Below are 24,102 nucleotides of genomic sequence, written 5' to 3'. Positions count from 1 at the left end.
TTTTTTTTGTGTTAAACCAATTTCGACCAATAACTGCACAGAGGCTGGTATCCTGTCACCAAGACACCCTTATTTACAAGTGCACAACATAATGGTTGTGGCCAGAGTCAGTTCCCAAAGTGAGGAGATTCTGAAACTCCTGTTTATATCTGCCACCCAGTTCACCCAGGTACATAACCCCAATCAAGGATCTCATAGTCAATAAGATCCACCTGGTTCCAATCACTACAAACTGTATTAATGACATCATACCAATTTACCATTGTCATATTCATCAATTAGTATTTTTTTTGAAGGGGGGATCTCTTTGTAAAATTGCTGGCCAATTGCATTAGTTCATGAAATATTTTACCTCTGTGATTTTGCAAATGGCTATGAGGAGAAACTTGAACTATAACTTTGCTTTGTTGGAGTTTGCAAGAATGTTGAAGCCTGTAAGGTTTCTGAGGGCTTAAAATGCTGAATACTGGGAGGATGTTTCCTCTGACTTCAAATTGAGAATTAAGGGTTGCAATTCAGAATAATGGGTCAGTTATTTAAGATTTTGATTAGGAGAACTTTCTTCAGTCAAATGGTTGTGAATCTTTGGAATTTTGTATGCAAGAAGGCCTGGGATTCTTGGTTGTTGAGTGTATGCAAGAGAGAGATAGGTACATTTTTGTGAATTGGTACAATTAGTGTGGGAACATGGAGCTAAGGTTGAAGAACAGACATGATTATATTGAAGGGCTGAATGGTCTCTTACACTGACTTTGTTGCATTCTTTAGACAAATTAGAATATATGGCTAGATTATCAATCATTTCAAAAGTAGAGCTTCTCTGATATAAAGTGCAGTGAAGAATAACTTTATATGCCACATTATAGGATTTACATAGTATCCATCAAACATATTTTAAAGTGCTTCATAAGGATGCTGCTATCATCAAGCAAAATTCAACAGCTGTCTTGTGCACATCAAGATCCCAGATACAGCTAAGAAATAAATAACTTAGTCCCAGTTGCTCTGGTCAGATAAAGGTAAAGGTAAGATTGCCTTGATCCAACTGGACCATGAGGCTGCTCTCTCATTAGAGAGAGATGACTGGTGTGGTTTAACCTGAGGGTCAGCATGCTTCAGGTGAGGGGAGAGGTTGAGAAGGACAGTCCTTCATTGTGCCCTCAGCCAATGCAGGAACTGAACCCACACTGTTGGCATCGCTCTGTATTACAAAACAGTCATCTCGCTAACTGACTATCCCCCTCTGGTCAGGACTGCGTAGTTACTATAGTAGAATTTTTTTCATGGAATATGAGCCCCTTAATATTCCATCCTAATTGTCCTGGAGTGTACTCCAGCTCTTTGAGTAGTATAATGGTATCTTTCATGGCTACAGAGCTCAATTTCACAACTCAACCAAAGGATGGCATCTTGACAATGCAACACTCCTCAGGAAAGCACTGAAGTGTGTTGAAATGCCAGAGGGGAGCTTGAACTTGCAACACTCTGAATCTGATGTGAAATTCTTTACTGAAAATGATAGACAGATGAAGATAGAGATGCATTGTTAATTGACATGAACGCAGGGTCTGATTGAAATTGACAAAGTGGTTGATTCTGCATGGTATGTTTCATGACCACTAGATATACTCCTCTGTAAAGAAATAAGTTACAGCTCTCCATCTGAGATCAGCCCAATTAACTCAGTAGGGTGGATTACAATGGGAAGTGGGTTGGCAGAGCTGACCTCTTCATTTACAGGCTGCTGAGATTAGTTTCGTATTAGTCTTCCCTATTAGCACATCTGCTGACCATGTTTTACTATGAAAATTCCAACAATATGAAAAGTGTAATGAATCAAAACTAAAATCCTTCAGTTTTGCCAAAGATATCTTTGGCTACATGTTATGCTGCAGTGCCAGTGGTTTTGAAAGCAGGAAACACAAAATCTAGCAAGTGGCCTTCGTGCTTCTTACCTTGCAGCCTCTTCCCTCTCTGAAATGTTACAGTTGGGGGTGGAAAGTGTTGAGTTATCCTATGAAACTGGGACTGTTTGATGCCCTTAAGTGACCCATTAAGTCCAGGCTGTCCAGGAAGAATGGGGCAACTTTAGGTTAGTGTGTGTGTCTGTATGCATGGGGTTTTGTGCGTGTGAGTTGTTTGCATGTATGATTTGTGTGTAGGTGTTGTGTATGTGTTACGTATGCATGTGCATGTTGTTTAGATTAGATTAGATTAGATTACTTTATAGTGTGGAAACAGGCCCTTCGGCCCAACAAGTCCACACCGACCCGCCGAAGCGCAAATCACCCATACCGCAGACACGGGGAGAATGTGCAAACTCCACACAGTCAGTCACCTGAGGCGGGAATTGAACCCGGGTCTCTGGCGCTGCGAGGCAGCAGTGCTAACCACGGTGCCACCGTGCTGCCGTGTGTACGTATGTTGTGTATTTGTGTGAGTTGTGTGGATGTGTGAATTCTGTGTGTGTTGTGCATGTGTTATATATGCATGTGTGTGTGTACATGTATATGGAGAAAGTGAGGACTGCAGATGCTGGAGATCAGAGTCAAGAATGTGGTGCTGGAAAAGTACAGCAGGTTAGACAACATCGACGTTACGGCCATGAGTCCTTCATCTGCTCCTTGGATGGTCCCTGACCTGCTGCACTTATTCAGCACCACACTCTTGACTGTGTACATGCATAGGTTATGTTTCTGTGAATTGTGTGCATCTGTGTGTGTGTACGTGTGTGTGTGTCCCATCAGAGACACTTTAGGCCACCCAACACACGCATCACAAAGATCATCCAGCCCCCTACCATTTCAAACATTGATACCCTCAGCACAACCCCATGCGCAACACATCTGACAGTCCAGACTCTTCAGCATCAGGGATAGCATGTGATCCAAGCAGTTCTTACTGCTGCCACTAATGGGGCTACAAATTTGCTCAACAACTGACAGACTGGCAGGTCTTGAAGTCAGTGAGACTTCAAACTCAGAAGTTCAATGTTAAAGCACTGAACACTACTGCCAATGTTAAACTGCTGCTGGGGTCAGGGGAGGGCATCTCACTAACCTTTTAGCTGCAGGTTGTGGGGCTGGGCACTTGGGAGATGATCAAGGATCATGACACTCCAAAAAATCATTCCATCTGTCTTACCATCAAAATCAGTTTAACTTTTAAGGAGTTTGCTTGGCTTCTCTGAGTAGGAAGGTTACTAAACATTTGTTCATTTCCAGTCTGCAAGGATTGACATTGCCAGTTATATCTAACAATGATAAATCAAGCTCTTTTTTTTTGGCATTATCAAACTTCTTTGATTTTCCTTTATGAAGCCATCTGGGATGGAGCCCATAATATCCTTTTAGCTTTGTGTGTTGTTTACCACTGTGGTTGCACATCAGCATTCACAATCAGTTCCAAGGAAGAAAGATATAACTAAAGGCAGAAATTTCCCTGAGGGTTTCAGAACCTTGACATCAAGGCCAAATAGCAGTCTGAGGCACAGAGTGCATCGGGAACAGTCACCTGGCTGTGAATTTCCTCGAATTGGCTGCTTACTGCCCAGAGCATGGACTAACACAGCAAAGGAAAGTAGCAGCAAACACAGACAATACTGGAGAAGCTCAGCAGGTCTGGCAGCACCGATAGAGAGAGAAACTGTTAATGGACTTCATTTTCAGGACAGCTAAGTGAACATGCAATTTCAAAGCACGAGTAGACTGTATCAAATGTCACTTCAGCCTGCTGTGACATTTGATAAGATCATGCCTGATCTGTGATGGCCTCAACTCTACTTTCCTGCTTATCTTCATACCCTTAGATTCTCTTGCTAACCAAGAATTTCTCTAATTTAGCCTTAGAAAGGTAGTTGAACCTGTTTTAAGTCTGAAGTGTTCTGAAGAGGAGTTATACTTGACTTGAAACTGAACTCGGATTCCCACGCCACAGATGCAGCCAGACTGTTAAGTTTCTCTGGTATTCTCTGTGTTTGTTTCAGATTTCTAACATCCATGGAACTTTATTTTTCTCAGGATAGTGTTAGGGCTCTCATAGCCAGTGAATCTAGTACTGAAAAAGCTGCGGGATTGGAAGAGAGGACAAACCAAGACAGCGTTGCCTTCTCTCACAATTTAAATTTTCAGATTAAAACACGTAGGTATACATGATATACAGAGCTGAAAATGTGTTGCTGGAAAAGCGCAGCAGGTCAGGCAGCATCCAAGGAACAGGAGAATCGATGTTTCGGGCATAAGCCCTTCTTCAGGAATGAGGAAAGTGTGTCCAGCAGGCTAAGATAAAAGGTAGGGAGGAGGGACTTGGGGGAGGGGCGTTGGAAATGCGATAGGTGGAGGGAGGTCAAGGTGAGGGTGATAGGCCGGAGTGGGGTGGGGGCGGAGAGGTCAGGAAGAAGATTGCAGGTTAGGAAGGTGGTGCTGAGTTCGAGGGATTTGACTGAGACAAGGTGGGGGGAGGGGAAATGAGGAAACTGGAGAAATCTGAGTTCATCCCTTGTGGTTGGAGGGTTCCCAGGCAGAAGATAAGGCGCTCTTCCTCCAACCATCATGTTGCCATGGTCTGGCGATGGGGGAGTTTTTAACCTATATGATATACAGTCCATGTTTGTCTGGGCCCCCTCCCTCCTTTGTGCTAATCTATTGGTGGCAGAATGAGGCCTTTACACAGCTCTGAACTGACCATGTCAGGTCTCAATTGGTTCAGGAAAGGCTACTTTGAACATCTCTGTCTCAAGCTTAATTGAGGTTTGGGAACTTTTCCCATCTGATTAATCGTTACCCTGCGTTTTTTCCAGTCAGTTCCAGCAGGCGTTAACTTCCACCCTTAGTTTTTGATGACCCACAATAACACCAATCTGGTGAGATCTTCAGAAAATGTTGGAATGGAACCCTCAGATTTCTGAATAGCAGCTTTAATTTTAGCCCTCTTATTGAAAGGGGATCATTCCCTGCTTTGGTGTGTTTGTACTTAAGAATAAAAAAGCTGTTTTGGGGAATGGATCCCTTCAGCACAGAGAAGTATCTAACAAAGGTGGTAAGCAGAAAATAATGGCGAAAATATAGCTGACTCTGCAAGTTCAGGGGCTAAGACCAAACACATCAATTGAAGGCAATTATAGAATTTGTAGGACAGGCTGGTCAAATTCAGCTCAGAACTTACCTTCCTAAGTGAGTCAGTAAAGCAAGAATTGATTATAATGGAGATGTATTACATTCTCTTGACTAAAGAGGTTAATATATACTGGCTAATGTGTTTGCATGAGTGAAAAAAAAAATCAACATGAAGAATAAAAACTGATTGTACAGCCCTTTGCAGACAGATGGCATGACAGCTTGGCCAATCCCAACACAGCAGACGTGGAATGCTTGCCCACAGAGCAAGACCATCCCCAAATATTTGCACCAAGTGGCATTGACTCAACAATTTCTCCTCCAGAAATCCAATAGGCTAGGAAATTAAAACATCATATTCATTCATTTTGTGAAATTGGAAATGGAAGAGATTTGGTTAATTATTAGGAATAAGGTTGGGCAAAGCTAAAACAAAAATAAGCTCAGTGACGCTGTTATCATTTTGGTATTATTCCACATTTATAAAGCATATTGCTATCTTGTAATAGCCAACCAGACATTCCCCAACCTCAGCTAAAGTGGGTTCAATATATATACTTGCACATAACACGGTTTCATGGAGCATTCAAGTGTCAGCTTGCAGTTATCAACTCTGGGCAAATTCATATTGTACTAATCAGCATTGAGGACTAAAGTTGTGTGTTAAATTCAGACGTTCAAAGAGGCCAGTCTCACTATTACAGAATTCATGTGATATTGATTTTCATCCTTTGGTCAAAATATACTGAAGATTTCTTTGGAACCTGAATTATGTATCATTAATAATGCAATAATTTGTCTGTATTTCAGACATAAAGATCCATTTAGCGTAGGTCTTTGGGTGGCTGCATCACTGCACTCAGCAGAAGCAATGGCACACAGACTTGTGCAGAAATTGCTCACAAAGCTTAGATTTCTAATGGGCTGATTCCCTAACAGGAGAAAGTGAGGACTGCAGATGCTGGAGATCAGAGCTGAAAATGTGTTGCTGGAAAAGTGCAGCAGGTCATGCAGCATCCAAGGAGCAGGAGAATCGACGTTTCGGGCATGAGCCCTTCTTCAGGAATTCCTGAAGAAGGGCTCATGCCCGAAACGTCGATTCTCCTGCTTCTTGGATGCTTCCTGACCTGCTGTGCTTTTCCAGCAACACATTTTCAGCTCTGATTCCCTAACAGCTGTGTTCCTTCCACAAATGTCTCTAACCCTGAGATGAGGCTTGAGCCAAATATGTTAAACTCACTAAATAAAAACTAAAAGAACTGTAGATGCTGTAAATCAGAAACAAAAACAGAAATTGCTGGAAAAGCTCTGCAGGTCTGGCAGCATCTGCAGAGAGCTCAGTGTTCTTTCAATTGCCTGCCACTTTGACATATCACCTTGTTCCCCAGCCAACATCTCTGTCTCAGGCTTGCTGCAATGCTCTAGCTAAACTCAGTGCAAGCTGGAAGAACAGCACCTCCTTTTCTATTTGGGAAGTCTACAGCCTCCTGCACTTGATATCAAGTTCAACAATTTAGGGGTTGACTTGTCCCATGTCCTTACCCCAATTTCCACAGACAATTCTGAGGAAGGGTCATCAGACCCTAAACATTAACTCTGATTTCTCTTCACAGACAGTGCCACACCTACTGAGCTTTTCCAGCAACTTCTGTTTTTGTTCCACACACCAGGTCATGTTATCACATAATCTGCTATTACACATGACCCATTGTTAGCCACGAATGGTCCCCAATAATAGCTATTCACCCTCCTAGCCAGATTGTTATCCACTTGTTTTTCTGGCCTACTGTTCTTCTCCCTCTTTAGGCTCTTATCGTTTCAACTTACTCCCTCCCCGCATCCCCCCGCCCCCCTATCTTCTGCATATAAGCCAACATTTTTCAAACTACCATCAGTTCTGAGGTAGGGTCACTGGAACAAAACATTAACTCTGATTTCTCTTCACAGATGCTGCCAGAGCTTTTCCAGCCATTTCTGTTTATGTTAAACTCACTTGCACGCTAGAATTATTGGGTACAGTTTAAAGTTCTCCTATTTAAGATGGATATGACGAGAATTTTTTTTTTTCTTTGAGGGTTTTTAAATTTATTGAATTGTCTTCCTCCAGGGTTATTGAATATTTTAAAGTCTGAATTCGAGACATTCTTGACTGACAAGATAATCAAAGGTGAAAATGTGTTGCTGGAAATGCGCAGCAGGTCAGGCAGAATCCAAGGAACAGGAGAATCGACGTTTCGGGCATAAGCCCTTCTTCAGGAAGGACTTATGCCTGAAACGTCGATTCTCCTGTTCCTTGGATGCTGCCTGACCTGCTGCGCTTTTCCAGCAACACATTTTCAGCTCTGATCTCCAGCCCTCACTTTCTCCTCGAAGATAATCAAAGGGTCTGGGGTTAAGCAGGAAAGTAAATTTGAGGCCATAAGTAGATCAGTCATGATCCAATATGATCTCCTGGTCCTAAATCTGCTAAGTATTTTCATTTATCACTCTGGAAACTTGTAAAATCTTAGACAGTTTAATACATGGTCTAACTCAGTGGCTAGCCAACATAACTAAACTAAGCATCATTCCCAGCAATCAATGCACCAAGAAGCTTTCCCCAGCGTCCCATATCAAATCTCCGATCATCCAACTGCACACACGAACAGCACCTGACCAGAACTGAGTATGCTCCTCACCCAACTGCCCCTTCTCCAGAGATGGCCACTGTCTCATCTGAGCTGACCCGACTACTTCTCCAACCAACTATCCCTTCACCAGATCCTAACTTCCCCCCCAACAGACAGCCTACTCTCCAGCACTCAACAGCTTCCTGATCAAACCTGAGACCACACCACATGCCACTTCCCCTGACCAGGCCTGACTGACCCCTGATACCAGCACCCACCCATGCTGCTAAACAGTATCAATTTGTAAACCCTCCCCAAAGGCAGGTGGTAAAAGTGGGAGATGGTCTGGTCAGGACATCTGCAATCACCATCCCTAGCTCCCGGCTACAATATGGACATAAAAGTATAGCAATATGGAATCTTTGTCAGACTGGTTGGCTGATATGACTGGTGTGGACCAGATGTGTTCCAACAGCAGAGAGGCTTGTCACTGTTCTAGCTCGGATAGATTCAGGAGATTCTGTATCATATCTGCTTTGTGGCAGAGAACTCAAGAGGAACGTAACATCCACAACTTTGTATTCTCTACCTTTATCTGTATAGCTCTCTCAATTTACTGCTCTCTCAGCTTGTTTTGCCACCATGACGCCTTCGCATGCTTCATGGCAGATATAAACCATTGCCATTTTCTGCTCACAAGACCCAAAAAATGATCCCTTTCTGCAGTCTAGAGCTTCTTTCTTCAGTACAACAGGCAACTGTTTTTCATATCATCTACAAACTTCTTAATTAGTCTCCGACACTTAAGTATTAATCATTGACATATGCCAAAAAAACCGACAGAGGGACATAAGAACGAGGAGTCGGCCATCTGGCCTTTCGAGCCTGCTCCACCATTTAATAAGATCATGGCTGATCTTTCCATGGACTCAGCTCCATTTACCCGCCCTCTACCATCACCCTTAATTCCTTTACTCTTTAAAAAAAATTATCTATCTTCACTTTAAAAAAAGATTACTGAGGAAGCCTCAACCACTCCACTCGGCAGGAAATTCCATAGATTCACAAACCTCTGGGTGAAGACGTTCCTTCTCAATTCAGTCCTAAATTTGCTCCTCCTAATTTTAAGGCCATGCCCTCTTGTCTTAGTTTCACCTGCCATTGGAAACATTCTCTCTACTTCTATCTAGTCATATGCATGGCAGAACAACACTGAAAGCAACATCCAGTCACAAAAACACCCCAGGAATATAACTCTTCTGCTTCCTGCCACTTTTTTTTTTGTATTTTGGATCCAACGTGCCACTTTCCCATGGATCCCACCCCAACTTAATTTATGTTGAATCCTGTCAAAAGTTATGCTAAAATTCAATTAGGCTGCACCAACCATGTTACTCTCATTATCTCTCCTAGTTACTTCCACAAATCAAGTTAGCCATTCACAACTTTACCTTAACAGATCCACACTGACTGTCCTTGATTATTTGATGCCTTTATGCATGACAATTTAAAACATCTCGTAGAACTCTTTCCAATAATTTGTCACCACTGAGATTGGCGTGACTGAATGGCCTGTAATTACTCAGACTATTCTTTTTTTCCCCTTTTTAAACAATGGGACAATGCTGGCAGTCCTCTGTAGCCAGAGATAATTGGAAACAAATGGAGGGGGTGAGAGTCTTTCACCTTATATCGCTTTGAAAGAAAGTTGATCTGTTCTCATGCCTCTTCTTATGTTGTTCTTGAGGTTGCAAAAACTCAAGACTACCCACGACTGATGATCTGACAATATTCCGCCACCTCCAAAAAGACCCCACCACCAGGGATATATTTCTCTCCCCACCCCTTTCCACCTTCCACAAAGACCATTCCCTCTGTGACTACCTAGTCAGGTCCACACCCCCCCTACAACCCACCCTCCCATCCTGGTACTTTCCCCTGCCACCGCAGGAACTGTAAAACCTGCACCCACACCTCCTCCCTCACCTCTATCCAAGGCCCTAAAGGAGCCTTCCAAATCCATCAAAGTTTTACCTGCACATCCACTAATATCATTTATTGTATCAGTTGCTCCCGACGCGGTCTCCACTACATTGGGGAGACTGGGCGCCTCCTAGCAGAGCGCTTTAGGGAACATCTCTGGGACAGCCGCACCAGTCAACCACACCGCCCCATGGTCCAACATTTCAACTCCCCCTCCCACTCTGCCGAGGACATGGAAGTCCTGGGCCTCCTTCATCGCCACTCCCTCACCACCAGACGCCTGGAGGAAGAACGCCTCATCTTCCGCCTTGGAACACTTCAACCCCAGGGCATCAATGTGGACTTCAACAGTTTCCTCATTTCCCCTTCCCCCACCTCACCCTAGTTCCAAACTTCCAGCTCAGCACTGTCCCCATGACTTGTCCGGACTTGTCCTACCTGCCTATCTCCTTTTCCACCTATCCACTCCACCCTCTCCTCCCTGACCTATCACCTTCATCCCCTCCCCTACAGTACTCTATGCTACTTGCTCCCCACCCCCACCCTCCTCTAGCTTATCTCTCCACGCTTCAGGCTCATTACCTTTATTCCTGATGAAGGGCTTTTGCCCGAAACGTCGATTTCGCTGCTCCTTGGATGCTGCCTGAACTGCTGTGCTCTTCCAGCACCACTAATCCAGAATATTCCCTCCATGCTGATCACCATTTTATCCTTCTTCTAGTATGAGTTTTCAAATGCTATCTCAATAAAGGTTATTAAATTCAATTCTGAAGGATTGCATGTGTGGGCTGGGTGGAGAAAGTATGTATAATATTACATTTTCCAGCTTTATTTAAATATTTCACTTATGCTCTGCCGCAAAAAAACCCTTTTCTAATGCATTCCCAATTACTGGAACCACAGTATGCCTTTACAAGCACAATAGCTGTTAATATGTGTTGCTTTAGGGTCAGGCAAGAACCCTCATTACTGTCACAGTTAAATAAACTGCCAAAAAATGCTTATGTTTCAATGCAGAAAAATAATACTTGATGAGACCTATGATTTAACCTATAAACTATAAAGCACGCTTATTAAAATTCAAGGTGAAACATCCAACATAAGTCAATCCCACCGGCTTCATTTGATTACAGAATTTCAAACTGAGATACAAAAATATTGAACAATCCAAATTTCTGCTTACAAATGGTAAATCTGAAATTATATATGGTGGAGGTGTGTGTGTGTGTGTGTGTGTGTGTGTGAGAGACGGTGGGGGGGGCGGGGGAGAGTGGTAAAAATCTTAAGATTTTTCAGAAGAAGATTCTTACTGTTGTTGTGCCTATCAAAGGAATGTGTCATCTTGTTGAGGGCAATACAGGCAAGTTTCCAAAATGTACACAAATATATTCCCATCTGACCAGAAACTGTATAAAATTTAGGTAAAATTTCATGAGGAGATGCATGTCCAGGAATTTTCTATTTGCCATTTAAACATATAGTTTATCCTATATAGCTCTCAATAGGTCACTGGAGGTAGGGACAAACAGTGCAAGAGCAATGAAATTGACCACCTCCTCTTCATTGCTTACAAATTTTGTCTGAGTGACATTCTCATCTTCTACAGTGAACGATCTGCCTAATAATCACAAAATTGTACAGCACAGAAGGAAACCATTCATCCTATCATGTCTGGGCACACTCTTCAGGCAAGTATCTCACCACTCTCCTGCCTTTCCCTGTAACCATGTATTTTGTTCCCTTTCAAACAAAACTTCTCACTCCCTTTTGAATGCCTCAATTGAACCTGTCTTCCCAAACTCACAAGCAGTGCATTCCAGATCTGAACCATTCACTCCATGATAAAAATTTTTACTCAGATCACTTTTGCTTCTTTTACTACTTACTTCCAATCCTAGCCTTCTTGACCTTGATTCTTTCAGAAGTAGAAATATTTCCAGGATCCCAAGATTTTGATCCAGTGACAGTAAGGAACAGTGATAGCGTTCTGAATCAGGATTGTGTGGGCATGGACTGGAACATATAGTTCATCGGTTTTTATGCATCTGCTGTCCTTGCCTTTCTGGATGGTAGAAGTAAGAGTTTTGAAGGTGCTGTCTAAGAAGCTTTGGTGAGTTACTTCAGACCATCTTGTAGATGGTACTAAAATGTTGTTACTGTGCATCAATGGTGCAGAGACAGAATGTTCACTTTGGTGGATGGTGTGTCAATCATGTGGGCTGCTTTGTCCTGGATGACTATCTCCAAAAAGAGAAAATCTAACCATTGCCCAAGCTTCAATGTTATCCAGCACCTGGCATATGGACAAGGCTGCCTCAGTGTTTGAAGAGTCACAAATGGAGCTGGATATCAGTGAACATCCCCACTTCTGACCTTCTAGAGTCATTGAGGGCTACAGCATGGAAACAGGCCCTTTGGTCCAAGTTATCCATATTGCCCATTTTTCACAATTGAAACTAGTCTCATTTGCCTACATTTGGTCCATAGTGCTCAATACCTATCCCATCCAAATACCTGTCTAAATGTTTGTTAAATGACAAAATTGTACTCACTCTCACCACCAGCTCTGGCAGCCTGTTCCAGACACTTCATCATCCTTTGTGTGAAATAAATTGTCTCCCTGGACCCTTTTGCATCTCTCCCCTCTCACCTTAAACCTATGCTCTCTAGTTTTACACTCACCTCCCATGGGGAAAAGCTGTTGGTCAACTACCTTATCTCTGCTCCTCGTGATTTTATAGACCTCTATTAGGTCACCCCTCAGTCTCCTACGCTCCAGGGAAAACATCCCAGCTTATCCAATCTCTCCTACTAACTCAAATCTTCCAGTCCAGGTAGCATCCTAGTAAAACTTTTCTGCACTCTTTCTAGTTTAATAATATCCTTTCTACAGTAGGGCAACCAGAACTACACACAAAGCTCCGAACGTGACCTCACCGACATCTTGTACAGCTGCAACAAGACATCCCAACTCCAATACTCAATGCTCTGACTGATGAAAGTAAGCACGCTGAAAGCATTCTTCACCACCCTGCCTACCTGTGGCTCCATTTTCAAGGAGGTATGAACCTGCACCCCGAGATCTCTTTGTTCTATATAATAGGACCCAGGACCCTAACATTGACTGTGCAAGTACTGCTCTGGTTTGCCTTACCAAAATGCAACCCCTTGCATTTGCCTAAAGTTCCATCTGCCATTTCTTAACCCACTGGCAAGTTCATCAAGATCTCATTGCATTCCCAGATAACCTTCTTCTAATGGAGGGAAGATCACTGAAGAAGCAGCTGCACATGGTTGGGCCCAGGATACTACCCAGAAGAATTGCTGCTGAGATGTCCTTTTGCTAAGATGTCCTTTTACCTCCAACAATCACCACAATCTTCCTTTGTGCAAGACATGATTCTAGCAGAGGAGTTTCCCCCGATTCTTAGTTTTACTTGAATTCCTTGATGCCACACCCAGTCAAATGCTGCCTTGATGCTGGGGGCAGTCACTCTCACCTCACCTTTTACAAACTTGTGAAGAATAATGACACGACACAGGCACTATGTGTATCCAGAGTGCAGTAGGCCATGACACCACTGAAGTGAAGTGACAGTTCGAACAAAATCTGCAGCAGCTCATCAGCTCAGGACCACTTCTGTGACAACAGAGAAATTGTTTTCCTGGAGGTTGTCAGGACAAAATAGAATGAGTGTTAATTGCAGTTTCCAGTACATGGTGGACATGTTTTATTGTCTTTATTGCCGATTTGGCCAGCCTTACTGTAGATCAGTGAAGCCACAAGCTCAGATCCCGGGTTGAATAGAAATGTTTAGCTGTCTTAGATGCTGAAGGTTTTTTAAAACTCTTATCAGAGAATCTAAGACCAGAGGTCATAATCATTGGTAAAGGGTCGCCAATTTAAGACAGAGATGAGGAAGAATTTCTTCAGTCAGATTTTCATGAATCTGTTGAATTCTTTACTACAGAAGGCTGCAGAGGTTGGGTTATGAAGAATATTCAAGGGTAAGTTAGGCAGATGTTTAATCAATGAGGGAAAATAAGGCCTATGGAGAAAAGGCAGGAAAGGTGGAGTAGAGGATTATCAGATTAACTATGATCTCATTAAATGGCAGAACAGACTCAATGGGCTGAACAGCTACTTCTGCTCCAATGTCTTTTGTTGTTCTGGTTTGGAATCCACCTGCCTGATACTGGAGTGCCTCATCTATTGATTGGGAACAGCCTTCCAAACATGACATTGAGTTTAATGACTGCTCCCATTGTTTTTCTCATTCAGTATGTTGTGGGCAACACTAGCAAGGCCAGTGTTTATTCTTAAATGCCTCTTCAGAAGGTGATGGTGAGTCCTGCTCATGCCTCCAGTGTTCTTTATCATCCCATTATCAACACCCTGTTGCCTTGGTGTGATGCAAAGGAGACCATGGAATGGGTAACCATTTTGCAGAATGCCCAACTCAGTCCATATGAATGACCCCAAATTTCAAATGATTTGTCATTTGATAAAACATTTTGCTCCAATGCCAACTCATTTTCCATTCTCAAGTATTCTAGACTTAACACTTGAGTTTAAACATTCAAAGCACGAAAACACTATCTTTCATTTGATTACCCCATCTGCTATGTCTTCCTTGTCTCTTGTTGGCATTGGTCTCAGGTGAGCTTATCTATTTTTTTCTTGTCAAACCTACCTTTCACATGTATTTTATATCTCAATCTCTTCTTCACACCATTAGCACTCCCTTTGTCTTTTGCTCGGTGGGGGGGGGGGGGCCCTCACCATCTGTTCCATTTGTTCCTTTTCCCTTTGTCATTAGCAAACAGACCATCATTCCACATCCCCCTTCAATTTCAAAGAAGAAACTTTGGACCTGAAATGTTAACAGATGCTGCCAGATTTGTTGACTTTCTCCAGCATTTTCAGTTCTTATTTCAGATTTCCAGTATCCACAGTGTTTTGCTTTGATTTAAACACACAGAAATCCCACCATTATGAAACAATACTTTTAGCGGCATGGTGGCTCAGTGGTTAGTACTGCTTCCTCACAGAGCCAGGGACCTTGGTTTGATTCCAACCTCGGGCAACTGTCAGTGTGGAGTTTGCACATTCTCCCTGTGTCTGCATGGGTTTCCTCTGGTTTCCTCCCACAATCCAAAGATGTTGGCCATGCTAAATTGAGGTGTATGAGTCAGAGGGAAATGGGTTTGGGTGAGTTACTCCACAGAAGGTCGGTGTGGACTTGTTGGGCTAAATGGCCTGTTTCCACAATGTTGGGAATCTAATCTAATTATGTACATTTTTCTTTGTCAATATATTTATTAGCAAATTTTTTTAACTTTACAAACATATAAAATTATTGAAAAATACAATCAATAACAAATACCAGTATAATAAAAAAACACAAATTAAATTGCAACTACTAACTACTAACTCACCTAACCTACCCTACAATACAAAACAAATCCTAACACTGTGCAAAGCAACACCAATAAATAAGTAAATAACTAATAGATTAAAAAAAAGAAAGAAAATCAAAAAAATCAGGAAAAAACCCCACAAAATACAGAACAGCTATGCTCGGTGCAAAGCTCCCAAACAAAGGAATGGGAGCATTGTTTATATACCCGTATTAACTCAAGAGACCCCCCTCCAGGGTCCAGGGCTTGGCAAACCTAATCATCCTGGTTAAACAAACACCCCAGTTAATAAAATTGACAAATCTATATCCAAATAACTCAAGTAGGTCTGCCATGTCTTATAAAAGTGGTCTGTTGTGTGGTGCACCATGTTTGTAAAAAAATACAAGGGAATGTGCTCCATAATTAATTTCTGCCATCCCAGCAAGTTCTCAGAAATCCAGTTCATCAGAATATCCTTCCGTGCACAGTGTGCAAGAATATTAAATAGTTTCTTCCCATGCCCGTCTAAAGATATTAAATTTGGTAGACATAAGAGGAGAGATATCGGGTTTACTTTGACTTCAGTCCTCAATACCCTCCCTATCTCTCCCACCACAGCACTCCAATAAACACGGAGCCTGTAACATGTCCAGAAGCAATGGGTAAGAGTACCTACACTTAGTTTACATTTGGGGCACACTGAAGATGCCCATTGTTTAAACTTTGCCAGACGGGTTTGGTGCCAGATGAGCCCTGTGCAAAACTTTCAACTGTGTAGCGCATGTCCTATTACAGATTGAGATTCTCCCATATGTTCTCCCATGTTTCAGAAGAGATCTCCACTCCTAGCTCTTGCTCCCAGACCTCACATAACTGGTTAAAATCCTGCCAGACCCTGCCACCCAGCAAGCGATAGAGGGCACTAACCGAGAGAGTACTTGTGGAATGTAGCAACAACCTCTCTGTATCGGGCTTATAGGGCTTAGTGAGAAGTGCGGTCTTCTTCTGGATGAAATACCTAACCTGAAAAAAACCGGAAAAGATCTCTGCTGGGTAACCTTTTTTTGCAGCTCATTTGCTCAAAAGACATCATAACCACCCCCTCAAATAAGTGTTCCAAACTAGAAACTCCTCTCTCTGCCCATATTTTGAACCCTGAGTCCATCATCCCTGGTCAGAACCCTGGCATGCCAACTATAGGCGTAAGTGGCGAAGTCTTGGATAAGCAACCCTCACTATGACGCATCGTCCTCCATGCCTTGACAGTACTAATGACAGTGAGGTTCCGGTAGTGGTCCATAACTGTTCTCATCTTATCCATGAACAACAGGTTAATAAGAGAGCACTTTGCTTGGGAGGCCTCAATATCCAGCCATATTGAGATTGGATCGTTACCTACCCAATCGCAGACATAGAACAGCAGGGAACTCAATTGATACCTCCTGATGTCTGGGAAATCAACTCCTCCCCTTCCATGAGGCAACTGCAATTTAGTAAGTTTGATGAGGGGCCACCCACGATGCCAGACAAAGGAACCAAAGCATCTCATAAGCTTTCGTAGCGTTGACCTGGGAAACATTATAGGGAGCATACGTATGGGATAAAGCAAACGAGGAAGAACGTTCATCTTAATCAGAGATATTCATCCAAGCCATGAACTTGGAAGAGCCTTCCATCTCTGGAGATCTCACCTAGTATTGTCGAGCAAGTGAGCAAAGTTAGTCTGAAATAACAGATCAAATTTGGGGGTAATAAAAATGCCTAGGTTTCGGAACCCTGCCCGTGACCACTTAAAAGGGAACTTAGGGCCATCTTCAAGGCAGCCCAGAGGGCCGTGATCGCTGTATCTTAGTCACCAAAGGCCGTGCAAAATGTGCCGCCTCGGTGGCTTTCAACCACGTCTCAAGTAGACATTGTTGTTCCTCCTTCAGGTTCCCCAAAGGCATAGTCTCCGATTTTGCGAAGTTAATCTTATATCCTGAAATCGTATCAAATGGGGTACGGAGGTCATCGGGTTCGATAAAAACAGGAGAACATTATCCGCACATAGTGTAATCTTGTGTGCCCTCGATCCCGCTTCCGGAGCGGTTATGTGGACGTTCTGACAAATGGCCTCTGCCAGCGGCTCTATCACCAACGTAAACAACAGTGAGAGGGGGCAGCCTTGCCGACTACCCCGACCAATCCTAAAATTCCCACACTTCATCCCGTTGGTGATGACCACGGCCAAAGGGTGTTGCTATGAAACTTTCACCCATCTAGCAAAAACCCTACCCAACCCAAACTGTTCTAAGACATAAAAAAGATACGGCCATTCCACCTGGTGAAATGCTTTCTCTGCATCTAAGGAAATCACCAACCCCTGAATTGATCATTGCTGACAAACTTGGATCATATTCAGCAACCTTCTAATATTATTAGAGGACCTACGGCCCCTTATAAAGCCTGGCTGGTCCTCTTTAATAATATGGGCCAACACCTTTTCCAATCTTAGCTCCAGGATCTTGAAATCTGAATTTAATAGAGAGATGGGCCTGTATGAGGCACAATCCTCAGGAATCTTCCCTTTCTTAAGAATTAAGGAAATATTAGTTTCTCTCAAAGATGGTGGTAGGCATTCATGCATATAGGAGTGATTGTATATCTCCAACAATGGCCCTGACAGAATCCCAATAACCTCCTTATAAAATGGACCCGGGAGACCATCAGGGCCAGGCGCCTTTCCACTCTGAAGTTGCCTAGCTGCCTCCTGTATTTCCTGAACTGTCAAGAGGGCATTAAGTAGAGAGGCCTGTTCCAAGGTTACCCCTGAGGTCTTAAAAATGGTCTCCATTTTAGCCCTCCTGTCCTCGCAACCTTCAGACTGATATAATTCAGAGTAAAAGCTCAGAAAAGACTCGATAATCTTTTTAGCATCGTACATAAGGACCCTGGTGTTATCTCTGATTGCAGTAATGGATTGGGGAGCACGCTTTTTCCTAGTCAGGTAGGGTAAATATTTCCGTGGCTTATCCCCATATTCGAACAGCCTTTGTATAGTAAAAGCAAGTTCTTTCTTTGTATTTTGTGTCAATTTTGAATTCAAGGCAGCCCAGAGGGCCGTGATCGCTGTATCTTAGTCACCAAAGGCCGTGCAAAATGTGCCGCCTCGGTGGCTTTCAACCACGTCTCAAGTAGACACTGTTGTTCCTCCTTCTGTCATTTCCGGCTAGCTGAATACTGCCACGTGATCAGAGATAGCTATATTCCCAATGTTACAACCCATAATCGAATCCAGAAGGGCCGAGGGAACCAGAAAGAGGTCAATCCCCTGTGGTATTTATGTGGGTTTGAAAAAAATGTGAAGTCCCTGCCGGTAGGGTGAAGACATGACTACATATCCACGAGCCCCAAATCCTTGCATAAGTCAACCACCTGCTTGGCCTGTGAAGAAATATCTGGGAGCCCACAAGGCATCCTTTCCACTGTTGGATCCAAAAGGCAAATAAAATCTCCCCCTATGATAATGTGCCGTGTTCCAAAAGAACTAAACTTAGAGAAAGCACTAATCAAAAATTTGAGGGGATGTGCCTGAGGACAGTAGACATTTAAAATGCCATATTGTTTCCCAATATATCAGGGCTTTAAGTATCACAAACCATCCCTGCTCATCTTTCACCTACTCTAATAATATGAACGTAAGATTTTTCTGAATAAGTACCACCACTCCCCTACTTTTAGTAGTAAAGGATGAAAAGATTGCCCGGTCATAAACCCCCTGTTGTAATTTCAGGTGTTCCCATCATCAAGATGGGTTTCCTGCAACAAAGCAATGTCAACCTTTTCCCTCCTAAGGCTAGAAAGCACTTTTTTCTTTTTAACAGGTGAATGACTTCCCTTAATGTTCCAGGTGCACTATTTAATATGACACTGAGCCACACTGGGTGGCACAGTGGTTAGCACTGCTGCCTCACAGCACCAGAGACCTGGGTTCATTTCCTGCCTCAGGCAACTGACTGTGTGGAGTTTGCACATTCTCCCCGTGTCTGCGTGGGTTTCCTCCGGGTGCTCCGGCTTCCTCCCACAGTCCAAAAATGTGCAGGTTAGGTGAATTGGCTGTGCTAAATTGCCCATAGTGTTAGGTGAAGGGGAATGGGTCTGGGTTGGTTGTGCTTCGGTGGGTCGGTGTGGACTTGTTGGGCCAAAGGGCCTGTTTCCACACTGTAAGTAATCTAATCATATCCCCTTTCAGAGGCCCTTTAACCCCTCGGAGGGAGAACCCTGCTTACAAAGTACCAAGCACAAGTAAATAAAGACTCATAGAATCGAAGAACTGTATATACAAAAAGTACTCTATCATAACCATAAACAACTATTACTACCAAAAATACTACAAATAAAATCAACTGTAAAACCTTGAATGGAGACTTTTTCCCCTGCCTACAGGGGGCACTCATCCTACCCATCCCCTCCTTCACAGCTCCTTCAAACCCAGACTGTGCCCCAGCCTTAGGCCAGAAAAAAAACAAGGAGATGATCCTTAAATCAACAGAAAAAAAATAACGTCAGAATGAGCACTCCACCCATCCCTGGCTTCATGTCACCCCCTACTTGTGACTAAAAGAAAAACAGAACAAACAAACAAAAAAAGGGAGAAACAACAAAGAACATCCACAAAATTATCCATCAGAAAATCCAGTTATTAAAAAAAAGGAACAACTTATTCCAAGGTTTTCTCCCCCCTTTCCAAAAAAAAGAAATTATTAGGGAGATAGAAAGGAATAAAAAAAAGAAGGGAAAACATGGGGAAAGAAGGAAAAGAGAACAAACATTAACCGTATTCTTCAGGCCAATCCATCTATTTTAAAGTGTCCACAAAGGTTTTAGCTCTATCCACTGAGTCAAATGTATAAATTGAGTCCTCATGGCTGAAATGGAGCACTGTGGGGTATCTCATGGAGTACTGGATGCCCAGGTTCCTCAGCCACTTTTTAACTTCATCGAAGGACTTCCTCTTTCAAATTACAGCTGCAGAGAAATCCTGGAAAAACATGATTTTTGATCCCTTCTACAGCAGTGCCTGTAGATCTCTTCCCAGGGATCAGGAAGCTTCTATGACGTTTTGCTTGTCCCTATATGAGTGGAAGTGCACTAGGACCGGACTGAGGTGTTGCACCAGCCCTGACCTGTGCACTGTAAACCGATAAGCCCTTTCAATCTGCAGCCTGCTGGACTCGATGTGAAGGCCCAAAAACTTCGGCAACCAGCTTTCAAAGAAGCTGGCTGGCTGCTCACCTTCCTCACCTTCAGGGAGCCCGACAATTCGGAGATTTATCCTCCGACCTTGATTTTTGAGGCCGTCGGTATGGTCTCGCAAGGCCCGCACCTCTCGTTCAAGCACCTGGATCCAACTGGAAGAGGACTCCATCGCAGCTTCTGAGGCCTTAGTTCAACCTTCCATCTCCTCCAGCTGCTCCCCAAGGCCCTGGATCTCCTGCTCATGCTTCTGCAGTGTAGAAGCGATAGGTTAGACCTGAGCATGAATCTCCCCACGGATTTCCTCAATCGCAGCCCCAACTTTCAAGGTAAGTCTCTCCATCGCCGCAGCTAATTCCTGAGTCTGTCAGGTCCCCAGGAGGGGAGGGGTTAGGAAAGTGCTGTTGCTGCAATCTCTGGTATGCCTGGTGCTGCAGGAGACTGTCCTCCCTGCTGCTGTTTGCTCGCTCCTTTTCCCTTTGGCATCCTTCCCAATCCCAAATATTAACAAATATGCATTCTATAAAGTTTTAAACTAATAATTCCACCACATAAGTTGGCCAGGGATGGCAAAAGAAAACACCAGTATGCCTTGGCTGTTAGGCAGAGCTGTCCACAGCAGTTCTACAGAATCACCGCCATCTTGCCGAGTCCCCATTATGTACATTTTAAAAGTTTGAATAATAAAACAAAATGTGTGCTGAGACAGCACTTTTTTTCCTACAAAATCAAAGTCAGATAAGGTTGTACTTAACTCGTGTTGATATTTTCTCTCAGGGAGATCATGCATATGCAGATAGCAAGTCTGCCTCTTAGCCAATAGCTTGTGGTTGAATCCTGCTCCAGGATCTAATGACAACAGAAGGTGAACTTATAACATGGCCAAGCAGATTGATTAAGAACTTGAAAGTCCTTTCAATACACCAATGGTAGACCAGAAGTGTGAGAGCATCTCCTTGTCAGGACTGTCGATGCGGAGTGGCATCCTACATGTGACAGATTCTGACAACAGACTAACAACTAGTTCCAGGAAAATGACCAATGGAAACAAACATATGTAAGGGCTTTGTCTGCCTCATGCATCATTAGATGTAGGAAACTTCATTGTCTCTTCACTCAGATGATGATTGGTCTGGATGCTTATGGCAGAGAATGCTCATGTGTTGTCATGTGCAAGAATCTATCTTCACATTTCAAAGTAGGGATATCGATGGTACACTTTGTTTCACAGAAGACATGACCTCAGTCACAATACATGATATGCTGCCACTAGCAGATCTTTTGCTAAGTCTGCTATATTCCATGACACAGCACTCCTTCACCATGATAGCTGTTTCTAAACAAGACATAAAAAGTGTCATACCTGTTCTATTATTTCCCATAGTTAGCGTACTTTTATCAGATACAATATGTCAGGTATACCTTTAAGAGACATGATTCTGATACTATCATTGTATCATAACATGTGACCTAAGGTTATAAATGCCTCAGACTCCATCTGAATTCAGGCCTCTTGAAGCATGTTGATGGAAGTCTACTACACTTTGTAACCAGTCAAGTTAATGTTAGCCCAGGCACTAATGTGCCTGTGAATACAATATTTGTGCGTATATTAGTGAACTGCAATCACCATTTGGTGGATCTTTCAATAGCATGTTGTCCATATCTAGTTCTTATGTTATGAGGGATACATTAAGCATAGCTTCATCAGATAAAGATAGACTGCTGGATGCAAAGCTCACATCAACACTTGCTCATGACAATTGATTGTAGATCATCTTGGACTTGAAAAAGTCTGTTACTTGTCTTGCATTAAACATCATGCAGAACAAGTGTTTGTCAGCAGAATGAAAAATAAAGCTTTAAGGGACATCACCAAGCCTCAGAATATCTTCAAGCTCCTCTGTATCAGAAACCCATAGCTCTAGCTGTATCATCTTTCCTCATCTCTTGCTGTGCCTCAAACCTCAGCCAAAGTAACTCAGTATAATTAATTAATACAGATCTATGAAACTCACCAGACTGATAGTCAGAGATATGTAAATCATTGCAGTGCAGGATTGTGCCAAGGCTTATAACCTAGGATGAAACCGGAGTGAGGAAAATGCTTCAAAGTATCAGAAACATTTCGAGCCACATTTCCTTCCTAAAAGATTTCACTGTGCCATTTACACACTGTCCAATGTATTTGGAGCAGCAAGGAAATTTACCCTTGGAGGTTTTATCTCACCACCACAGAGTTATGACATGCTGCAGGTTGCAGTGTTGTAGTAATGGAAAAAGTTAGTGAGTGATAACTCCCTTTGGGAGATCAGGTAGGAATTAACGGATAACCATCATTACATTGATAGTTCAAAAGAAGGTTATCCTGAAGCACTTTGACCAAACAGCTAAATCAACAGTTGCATTAAAGCAAATTTAACGTGACCACCCATTACTCACAGATAAATACTAGACACAGATTGAATTATATAGAATTTACAGCACCAAAATGGGTCATGCTGAAAGCTTATTGACTTAGAGCAGGTAACACTATAGTTATTTTCCTACAGCTGTTGCCTGATCTGCTCAGTGTTTACAACATTTCCCAACTCTTATTTCAGGGTTCTAATAACTGCAGTATTTTACATTTTTGTCAGCAAAAAAAAAAAAGACTCTTTCACAAAACAACATGTTATTATTCATCAATTATTCCTTACTGATTACATGCATAACCCATCATGTATGTGTGTATGTGAAAGGAGAAAATTTCAGGAAAAGCCAAGTTTCATAGATTAAGGCAGGACTCATTACAAATGGATAAAAACTATTTGTAGTATTATTATGGAATGGATGTCTGTCACACTCACCTTTGTCTTCAAACACTCCGTAATTGCATGAAATGTGAAGAAGGTACAGAGGATCTGGAAATAGAGCACAGTACAATTTTTTTAAGTTTTAGTTCAACGGTTAAAAACAAAGAAGCTTTTGCAGACAATTGTTGTGCATTGAAAACTTATTTTAGAAAACAGAAGTCCTAGTTTACTAAATATCAATATTGGTCAATTTCATCTTTATAAAATTGACTCACAGATTTGAATAAAGGATATTGCTGCTATTAAGTTAATAAGTTCAAGTACATGTCAACAACTCATGGTCTCCTGCCATGCTGTATATTTGGATGGATTTCTGTGACTTACTAACAAGCATTGCAAGCAGTCTTTGCATCTATGCTAAAGACCATGTCAGTCTAGCATCACTGATAGCTTTTGACAAAGTGCCGATGCAGTAAAAGACATGGCATGGCAAGGGAATGTGAGGCATGGAAGCACAAATATAGGTAGATGCTAAGTGAGTGAGTGCTTAGACGGCAAGCAACTAGCCCTGAGATACAATCTGCTCCAATCTGTGAGCTGAATGCCTGCTATTTGTACAAAGTGTTGTTGATCAGTCCTGCAATGCAAGCCTGTTTTTCTGAGGTGATCTGCAAGAGGGCTGAAAAGGTGCCATAAGGCTGTGATTGATTGGTAAGTGATGGATGCCTAGTCTATTCACAAGGGGCACGTACAGTAGGTAGCCATGGATCACACTCAGAGATGCTGTTTGGTGCTGAACAACAATGTTGCTGGAGCTGAAGTTGCCAGGTACCCACTCTAATTGGCATATTGAGAATTCATGACATCTAGTTTGTTTGGCACAATTGTTAAGAGTTGAGGTGTTAGTAAGATGTTTAACAAACTATAATCCCCTGTAATAAGCAATTTGCCATTAGTAAGAAA

General features: G+C 42.6%; 1 protein-coding gene across 14 annotated transcripts in view; it reads right to left on the bottom strand.

The window, feature by feature from the left end:
- The window catches only part of LOC122556528 (teneurin-2-like), a 2,772,576-nt gene that overhangs the window by 1,201,153 nt on the left and 1,547,321 nt on the right, over window positions 1-24,102 (bottom strand). For all 14 annotated transcript variants that reach the window (XM_087995212.1, XM_087995211.1, XM_087995218.1 and 11 more), the window contains one exon: window positions 23,194-23,247. The gene's annotated coding sequence lies outside the window, so the exon portion shown is untranslated. The remainder of the gene's footprint in view (window positions 1-23,193; window positions 23,248-24,102) is intronic.

The sequence above is a fragment of the Chiloscyllium plagiosum genome, unplaced genomic scaffold, assembly GCF_037043375.1.
Source record: "Chiloscyllium plagiosum isolate Xiang-an unplaced genomic scaffold, Cpla_swu_hap1 HiC_scaffold_16, whole genome shotgun sequence".
NCBI classification, from domain to species: domain Eukaryota; kingdom Metazoa; phylum Chordata; class Chondrichthyes; order Orectolobiformes; family Hemiscylliidae; genus Chiloscyllium; species Chiloscyllium plagiosum.
This window is presented reverse-complemented; position numbering and strand designations above follow the sequence as displayed.